General features: G+C 40.2%; 1 long non-coding RNA gene across 2 annotated transcripts; it reads left to right on the forward strand.

The window, feature by feature from the left end:
• Positions 1–1,737: 1,737 nt before the first annotated feature.
• On the forward strand, positions 1,738–9,570 carry LOC142503378 (uncharacterized). Of its 2 annotated transcripts, XR_012803991.1 has the most exons (6): positions 1,738–2,688; positions 5,447–5,542; positions 6,098–7,198; positions 7,657–7,778; positions 8,275–8,360; positions 9,020–9,570. It is a non-coding gene; the product is annotated as an uncharacterized LOC142503378 (long non-coding RNA). The 2 variants fall into 2 exon arrangements; XR_012803990.1 differs by lacking the exon at positions 5,447–5,542.
• Positions 9,571–10,385: the final 815 nt, after the last annotated feature.

Below are 10,385 nucleotides of genomic sequence, written 5' to 3' on the forward strand. Positions count from 1 at the left end.
ATACATGCATGGCCACCGACAGGGGGGGAGAGCCAGGACAAGTGTCCCAGGCTGCAGGGGGTCCCGTCCGGCGTTGGAAGTTGGGCCTGGGCTCAACTGCTTTAACCAGATGCCAGTCCTCTCGTCGCCGTTGGTCACTGACTGTCCCATGCCTGGCCTCAATGATGTCGGCGCGCGCCGTAAGCAAGCTGGGCTCAGCTTCCGGCGTGCACCGGCGTGAGAGAGAGGTCGCGTCAGAAGCTCGGCGTGGGACAGTCAGTGAAGGAGGCCCGCAGCTGATAAGAGCTGGGCCCAGTAGTAAAGAGGACCGGCAGCCGGGCAAAGCAGTTGGGAGAGAGCCGGGGCAGCACAGGCCTGAGACCACCCCCAAGGTAGGTAAGTTTGTAGTTATTTATTTTTGATGTATTTGGGGCTGGGATTTTTTTATATGTATTTGGGGGGGGGGGGTTATGTATTTGTGGGGTGGGGGGGTTTGGTATGTATTTGCCGGGTAGGGGGTTGGTATGTATTTGGGGGAGTGGTTTTTTTGTATGTATTTGGGGGGGGGGTATGTTTTTGTGTATATATTTGGGATGGTAGGGAGGTTTGCATATATTTGGGGGGTGGGGATTTGTTTGTATATATTTGGGGGTTAGGGAAGTTTTTTTTGTAACTGTGGGGGAGTGTGGGGATTTTTGGTATGTATTTTGAGGGGGGGGGGGTTGTGTGTCTGTGTGTAGGGGGAGGGAATGAGTGTGAGGAGTGGGGTAATTTATGGAAAGGGAGGAGAGTGAGAGGAGAGAGGGGGTGTATAAGATACATGTGCGGAGGTACAACCAGATTTGGGGAAATTAAACCATAGCTTTTATTCAACCCGTCACTTTAAACAATGCAGGAAACACAAAATAAATAAATATCCAATCCCTTTGTAAGGACTAACTCACTTTCCCAGTCCCTCTCTGCAGCGCTGGGAGGACAAGCCTCTTTCCAACCTATAACCCCAAAGTCCTAAGAGGTACCTGTAAGCAGGGGGCCCTTTATGTCAGTCTCTGGGTTGGTGTCTGTTGAGGGGCGATCCTCTGGTGGGTACAGGGTCAGCTGTCTCATGGAATAGAGGTCTGGGTCCTGGTGTCTTGCTAGCAGCATAGACCTGTGCTCAAGACAATGGGGCCTAGTCTAGTAGCTTCGATAAGTGTTTCATTTGTAATGGCCAAATTAAAGTGGTAGTAACCGCTAAGGTAACGAACGGGTTAAATCCTCCCTCAACCCTCCCAGCAGGCATAAAAACCCACCACGCAGACATGTCACCTGGACTTTCACACCTTACAGAATTAGTGCCTAAGACTGTCTTTTGAAAAATTGAGAAGCCTCCTGCAAGACTAGTTTCTAGATTTCGCCAGGGCGATGCTGTTTGTTACTCAGTATGGATGCATCAGGGGCCACTTGGTGTTGCTCAGTTCTTATACGTCCATCTTCGTTGGTGTTGCATTAGCCCTTAACAGGACATTTTTATTCAGGAATTATTTGTTTTAATTGCTTTCACTGTTCACATTTATAGCATCTTAATGTTAGCAGTTATTAGTACAATACAAAAAAATAATAATACTCAATAAATAAAATGTCAAATAATATCCTTATGTAATGAGCAAAAGTAGGAGGTTGCGAATATGTGTGAGATGCTGAGGATGTGGGTGTATGTATAAGATGTAGTTCCAGACAGGGTTGTCCTGGTAACCTTGGAATGTTGTCCCTTGAAAGGGGAGGATGCTGAGGGGTCAGTTAAAGAGTCGGTTAGACACATGACTTGCACGGGGAGATATGTATAAATTGACATGGATGTGAGGAGTTGTAAATCAATTGTTTAAAGCTACAAGTACTGTGTGCATTTGAGAGAAAAAATAAGGTCTTATTCATGCAGTATCAGGTGACAGATACACAAAAAGTTGCTATGATACTTGGATGGAGTAGCCTTTTGAGAGATAAATTGTTGGCTTGATGAAGATTTAAATACAGCTGAAAAAGTATTTGAACAGCTCAGGAACTAGTTTGACACCAGAAGTGACAGGCACCTACATTTACTACACCTGATTCCAAATTTCATGCTGTATGTATGGGCCTAGAAATTCAAAAGCAACAGACTGTCGGTGAAAATGGCTCTATCAAATTCTGAAAAAAGCACTTAGTGAAAAATTGTGAATGCCACATGACTGCTTTCCATTACAACTCAAAATCCTCATGCGCAGGATTGCAGTCTTACTCCAGGTATTGGGGATCAAATTGCAAAAACAAATGAGATGTTAAATGGAGTTAAATAAAAATGGTGAAGTAACGACGAGGCAGACAATAACAATGTCACTCTCACAGCTGAAAAAGAGAAAGCGCAGCAGTCATTTTTTCTGGGGAGAAAACTAAACTTGGAAACTGCAACCACCAAGGAGGAAATTACGCCAGCATGCGGTGAAACACGAAACGCAAGTCCTGAGCCCTACTTGCAGAGAACTCAGTTGCTGTTCTGTCTATGAAAAGCAGAGTATTGGAGACATCTCTGTATGCAGCGAAACAAGAAGTGACGTCAATGGACATGACGTCAGAAGCTGGGGGAATCGAGCGTTCGGAGCCTCGAAGTCTGACAGTATCACCATCTGCTTCTGGAGACTTCTGCTGTGCTATTTTGCACTACCTGCCCGGTTTAGACTTTCTGTACAAAATGTGAGTGTGATTGCTACATGTTATGTGGTGTAATACATTGTACTTTTCAGCTATGTCCTGTCTTTTCTTTATCTGAACATGTCCTAAGGAAGCCACGTAAGAAGAAGACACTGGAGGTGAAAACAAGTAGATAACCAGTCCTTTTTAACCCTTTCTTACCTGCATTGGGTAAAATAATCTGCACCTTACCAATCCTATAACATTACGTTTTAATAGACTAAGCACACAGCCTATGTGAAGATTGGTTAACACACACATTCCCAGCTAGCTCAAACTACTACACCCACCACATCATGTATATATATATATATATATATGTCAAAAAGAGTGCTACGGAGCGTGGCAAATGTATACAACAAAAGACAGGGGTGCCCAATGCTATATCCAATTGACAAAACATATATGGGAATAAGTATAAAGTTTAAATACTTCAATATTAATAATAATTACTTGGATATTTAGTTAAACCCTTTGGCCAAAGCATCATAAGCCTGCATACCAACATCAAGGTATAACCAAATTAATGCAGGTCCTACACTACACTGTGAACCCTTCCCTTTACCTCTGTATGAGGGGAAAGAACCATAGTAGGTCCTGTTCTTGCAGCAAAGTGAAAAGACCGCCCAAGTTTAAAAGGTGAGGAGGAGTGAGCTCTGGGGGGAGGTGCCACCTACCTCCATACAACTGTTACCAGTCAGAAATTGATTAACACACATTCCCAGCTAGCTCAAACTCCTACACCCACCACATCATGAATATATATTTATGTCAAAAAGAGTGCTACTGAGCGTGGCAAATGTATACAAAAGACTGCCCAATGCTACATCCAAGTGACAGATTACAGAAGCCCCACGCTCTTCCCCAAAGTATTTAAATTTAAATTAGATCGTGCAAGGCCTCTGTAAGTTCCCTTACCTGATCTACGGCGGCTTCTGGCGCACCATGGCAATGTGGCGTCAAATTACATCGCAGGGTCACATGATGTCACTTTGCCATGGCAACGCAACGTAACATGACGTTGCGTTTTTAGAATCGCTGGTGACAAGGTAATGGGGGGCGCGAGCATGGTGGGAGAGCAGGCAGGGGGGCGCAGACTAAAAAGTTTGCGCACCCCTGAATTAAACAAATGCAATATACAACATGACATTTTTGCAAACAGCTCCCAGCAAAACAAATAACAAAAGGATGGCATTATGCACCTTACTACCAACTGAGACCCTGAGGAGGCCAATCTGTCATATTGATTTATAGCGGATAAAAATTTAAGCTATAATTATTTAAAGCCTACAATTATTTACTTTACAATATGCTGATGTTAAAGCATTTTATATTTTTTTCTTCTGTTCAGAAGCTTTTTATGAAAAGATCATTATATGTTATGTTAAGTTTATATGTTTTTGTATTAAGTTTTTTTAACCTTAGAACTGGTAAGCCTACATACAGTATATACTGTATTATATATGTTAGATATAGCTTTGTTAAATACTATTATTAGGTACGTATATATGAGGACATGTATATGTTAGTGGTGGTGAATGTGTAGCAGTAGAAGGTTGCGTATGTGCGTGAGATGCTGGGTATGTGTGTGTATGTGTATGATACTGGTCCAGTCAGGGTTGTCCTGGCAACCTTGGAATGTTGTCCCTTGAAAGGTGAGGATGCTGAGGTTTCATTTGAAGAATCAGTTAGAAACAGGACTCACACAGAGAGACATGTATACACTGACATGGATGCAAGAAGATGTAAATAAATTGTTTAAATTGTGAATTCAGGTGAAGGTGCCCTGCTTGTTATCTGGTGAATTTAAATAGATTTTTGGAACTGGTAAGGGGGGGGGGGGGGGGGACACTTATAATCACTTATAATCAGCTTTAGGCTTACCAGATTGATAAATGTGATAATACTATTCTTGTCTATAGAGAGGTTTTCATACAGTCTCTATGAATGAAATCTAACTTCACATTCAATTAAATATGTAGATATGTAGCACTTGAAACAGACTTCTTCACCATCTGATGTATACTGTAATATGAGAGGTACCCAAAGGAAACATTAACTTGTCCAATTGACCACCTTTTTGGATGTATGCCAGGAACCTGAAGAGCACATTCATTGTAGACTTCACTGTACTGTATTCTTCATGAACACGTAGGTCCCTAGATATCACTGTGAAAGCAGGAGTTCTATTTAAAAAGCAAGCATATCAACCTTGCATTCTAGCTCTCCTGTCTGACATTAGCTTAATATGCTCTAGTGAGCTCAGTAAGTTGTTGGGCATGGCAGACTAATGAACCCAGTCAACATGTTTATACAGGAGACACATTTAGCAGCTCAGATTTAGCGTGAAACAATTTTTTTTGCTACATAAATCATCCAATGCATACAGTTAACTCAATAAAAGGAAAACATTATTTTCCCATCTTAAAAAAATAAATATTCTCAAAAACATTAACTCACCTCACAATCTGAATTTGCCAGCCCATGTTTTAAAAATAAACTAATAAATACATACATAAAATATTGCCAAACAGATCCTGTACACTGGCCCTGTGCAAAGAAAACCATTGAGACATAAACTGGTTTTGAAACAAGGTCACCACTAATAATTATGTATTTTTATACTGATTGATTTTCATATTGATTCATTTCAAAGTGGGGCTCTAGTGGTGGTACACACAGATGACAGTATTTCCATATGACAAACATTACTCTGCTTTGAGTGGCAATTACTTATACAGTAATTTGTGATCAATTATAGCAAACAATGCAGCACTGAGAGACCAAGCACATCAGTGATGTTCAACATTCCTATAATAAATATGGAATCAGATTTGAACTGTTTTGCATACAGATGGTAAGTCCCATTGCAGAATGCAAAATGTCTTAAAGATGCCTTCCCAACCATAGTAGCATATTTAAGGAGTTAAGCCTGTTCTCGTACAAATACACCTATCTAATAAGAATTATGAAATATTTTAAAGTCATACATTCGTTTGGTTGTAAGCTGATATGTTGGGGGTTTAATTTGCTTTTTGATTCCTCCTTTTTTGTGATGTCCTTTTGCCATCTTTCTTCTTACTGGGCCTCTGCCCGGCTGGCTTGGGCATGGGGTAGAGAAAATGATTGTATGTGCTCATATTTAGAGTCCCGCTTTAGAAGAAAAACATTGTTGCAGAAACAGATCATGTTTAATTGGAGTATTATTGCATTTGAAATACTGCTTCCACAATCGATGCTTTCTTAATACACACACATTTTCATGATCTATACTGTACATTGTTTAAAAGGAAACAAAGCATTTTTATTAGGTACTTAAAAATAAAAAACGTTCGTGAGATAGCTCATTTATATTGCTGTTACTAGTTAAGACTATTCAGCCTTTAGACTTACCAACGTGTTTCTTTGGTAGCTATTGAAGGGTGTGTGAAGATGGCAGAGAAGAGCCACTGACCAAACATGGTACTCTGGGTCCGACTTCGCTCTGGCAAGCTCATCCACCCCGCTAACAGAATTGGCCTTCTATGGGCACCCCTCAGTTACAAATGGAAGACTTACAGTATGGTGTCATTTCAATGGTTACATTCCAGTGAGCAGATTTATATAGAAGAAAATAGAGACTATTCTTATACTCATTTGGTAGGATTTTTTGTTTTGTAAAATGTGCTGATTTCTCCTTCATTATCAAAATGTATTGCAATCTCCTTTTGCAGAAAAGGGTTAATGGACACATCCATATGCACTCAGAATATAGTTGGAACACACATATATATATAATCATGACATTAACATGCAAACTTTTTTTTTTACCAATCATTTGAATCTCAGTACTCTCTTCAGTAGAAATAATTTTGCAGTTTTTGGATCTGCAGTTCCTTTGGGGGGGAAGGGGAGCATACTAGCATACCTCCAAAGGATATCTATTTTGTTCATTGAAACCTTGAAAGGACTTCAAGCACAAAGTAATAATATATACACGAGGACTATAGATTACTGGTAGCAGGTGAGATGAAATAAAACACAGGTTTTCTGATACGCGCAAGGGCTACATATATGCAACTGGATATACTACTAATATACTATTAAATTGGATCTTGCACTGTTGCCGGATTTCGGATTAAATATGAAGTTCAAATTCTTAAAAATTCACCCGGATTGTATTCACTGACTGATTTCAATGAAACAGTTCAGCTTTTTTAGTACCCAATCTGCAGATGGATTTTGCTGGGGAGGACAGATTTGGTCTAAACCAGGGCTGTTAAACACGTGGCCTCGGGCGGCATGCGGCCCACATGTTCCCGCCATATGGCCCACAGCTGCTCTGCAAACATACCCTGCTCTCAAGCCCAGCTGTCACTGGAAGTTGTGTCCGGATGCTGGGCCTCCTCTTCCCCCTGCTGGTCCTCCTCTGCCCCCCTATGTTCCAGCCTTCACCCCCATTCATGTGCACCTCTGTACCCCACTGGTGTGCGCCAGAAGTAGAGGCTCCACAGCACCAGAGGCTCCCCCCAAGGTAAGGTGTGGGAAGGGGGTATTGTGTTTTTTGCGGGGAAGGAGGTATTTGTGGGAGAGGAGTTTTGTGGGGGTATTGTGGGGGTGGGTGTTTTGTGTTAGAGAGAGTGTATGAGAGAGTGTGTGTCAGAGAGTGTGTCAGAGAGAGAGAGAGCGAGAGTGTCAGAGAGAGGGTGTCGGAGAAAGAAACAAAGAGTGTCAGAAAGAGAGAGAGAGAGAGAGAAAGATAGTGTGTCTGACTCTCTCTCTGTCTCCCTCCCCCTCTCTCAGGGCCACTTACCGGGATTATGTTTCCTCTTCTTTAGATGGGGGAGAGCGGGGGATGGGGCTAGAGAGAAGGGATGGAGGAGGGGATGGGGGAGAGAGTTACCAGCGACGCTTACATATTTTTTATAAGAAAAGCTAGAGCGTACGTGTAGGTTAGTGACTATGTATTTTATTTTTTCCTGTTGCGGCCAGAGTCTTGCAGTCAGATTTTAGAATTGGCCCCCAAACTAATCTGAGTTTGACGGGCCCGATCTAAACAATCCGCGGAATGAAGGGAAACGGATTTGGACTGGTTTGCCCTTCTCTACTCTTCAGTAAGTTTACAACTGCTGGTGTTTAGTGAATACACAAATATATGTTTTGTTTAGTTCTATCACATGAAAGTGCCATTTCTCAACTATATTGATAGCAAAATATGGATGTCCAATGAATATGGACAATAGTCCAATGGAGGTTTTTTTTGTGTATTTTTGTGCATCTGCTCAAAAAACATGTAATAAGTATCCATGAATTGTTCATTTTTTTTTATTCTTCAGATAACCAGTTTTAGTTGTTTCACTCTGTCAGAAATTCTGCCCGCTCCCTTATTTTCTGATCTGCGTCTCCATCGATGGCAGGGAAGAATTTTGGTACACAGTTTTTAGCCTTGTTGCTATGGAAACCCACTGAGGTGCAGCTATGATTACTACTTATGATTTCTGGCTTGCATTGTTTTTGAATGCTCCATATTAATCACATCACAGGGATTAGGTATTGTCATAGGAAATAAAATGTAAGAGAGAATCTTATTGTCATTTTTCATTGTTACAGTTTTCAGTGGGTCACAGCAAATCTTGGCTTATTTGAAGTTGTCTTTATACGTAACAGCAATTTTATTGCAGCTATTTCTCATGACAGTAGGTATTACTTTTTATTCTCTAAAATAATTTTATTTCCCCTCATTAAATAGTTATTTTATTGATGTTCTGTATTAATATAAATCATTATTAGCTTTTACTTTTTTTTTTAGATCTTAATTGTCTGTTTCTCATTCAAGCCTGATGGCATTAAAGTCATTTAGGAAAAATGTATTGGGTGCAATAAATTGTGTTTTCCACTAGAGGAAGTGTTAACAGGGTTTAGAGTATATCTTCCTCCCAAGGTTCAAAATAAAGGGTAACCTCTCAGAATAAATGTGTAAATAGTACCCAGTGCCAAAGAGCATATCTTTACCATACAGGATATTCTCTTAGGTTAGGGACCTGGGAGGTTGACCCAATTGTCCATGCATTCCAATGAATGCAATGCAAACAATACTGGCCCCTAAAATGTATAGTGCGCAAACCTTGCCAAGCAAGTACAGCCTATTAAATAAATTCCATAGTAAAGGATATCACATATTTAGTAATATATCAAGTAAGGGGTTCAAATGTGTTTGAGAAAAGAGTGATACATACTGTACTATAAGTTCAGAACGTTAAGATGTGGAAGGATAGCTATGAAAGACAATACCAATTGCACAATGAACTATGGATGTTCCATGTAAATGACAGCTAAACACCTTAATCTCTCTTAGAAATCACTAAGCTTAAGAATATAACAGATGCTGCATCACCTGAACCCCTCTTGAGGACTGCATGTATACTTTTATTTATAAAGGGCCACCAATGTATGCCGTGCTTTACAAAGTCAATGTAACTGCTTTCCAGAGACTCAGAGGTTTTGCTATTCCTATGTTTTGTATATGTTGTGTAATAAGTAGTGCAAGGCAATGTTGTATTCTTCGTAGAGTTACTTTTTGAGTCCAGGGCACCAGATAAAGAAATGTGTATGTTGCTACTGTATAGAAGTCTAATGAAATCTCTAGAAATGACATAGGCATTGGCATACTCTAAAATGCTGCGAATAAGTGGGCAATAAAGCTGAAAGTTCTTAGAAGATCTACAGTACTATCAGTCATCAAGCTCCAATGTTGTTGCTGCCATTGTTTGTTCTTGGACATGAATGCCAGGCAGACAGGAAAAGGGATAAAGGATGAGTGGGGACACAAACTGGTGTTATTGGTTTTGCTTCTAAAAAATGTTTGTGCTTTGGATTTGGATTGTTAAAATCCGATATAACAATAAAAATGGGTAAAAATGTAAACCATTTCATTAAAATAAAAAATACATTGAAAAAAAAAATCCCCATCAGATTATGAGCCTTTCTTGGGTGTTGACTCGAATTTTACTCAGATTCAAAAACACGTTCTGTAGTTTGACATAGTTCAAATTGAACTCAATTCCTCAAAGAGCTTACAATCTAAGTGATCTACAATCTAACAATGATTCAGTGTTAATACTGCACTCTTCCATGCTTGCATAGTTTTTTTTATTATTCTAATGCAAGTTTATCTTTGACTTCCTGTACTGTATATAACCTTCAGAGTTGCTTGATCATTAAATATACATTTCCAGAGCCATTAGTAGTAGCACACTCTCCATTTGTAATTATGTTAATAGTTCAACGAGCATATGCATAAATAAAACAAGGAAGAAACATAATGGTGATTAAATGCAAAAATGTAAGAATATATATATATATATTTATTTATTCGGTACAAGCTATGAACAGAGATCAGGCAGAAGAGTGAGCAAGTCCTAAATCTTATTATGGTTCCCTGCAAAGTGAATTTGAGGTCTATATTCATACCTGAGCCCACCATTTGAGTAAACATGTGCAATACAAACCGTATTAATCGGTAGAGATGGGCCAACATTTTTTTTGTGGATTTGGATCCGCCTCGGATTGGCCGGTCCTTGATTGGGGAGGTGCCTGGGCGTTCATGAGCTGGATCATGGCAACTTTCTCAGCAGATGTGGCATTGCTCCCAAGGTCCACTAGTGCATGCATGACGTCCGCCGGCATACCGATCTCCGCTGTGGGTAGCAATGCATGACTCT

The sequence above is a fragment of the Ascaphus truei genome, chromosome 10 (assembly GCF_040206685.1).
Source record: "Ascaphus truei isolate aAscTru1 chromosome 10, aAscTru1.hap1, whole genome shotgun sequence".
Lineage (NCBI taxonomy): Eukaryota > Metazoa > Chordata > Amphibia > Anura > Ascaphidae > Ascaphus > Ascaphus truei.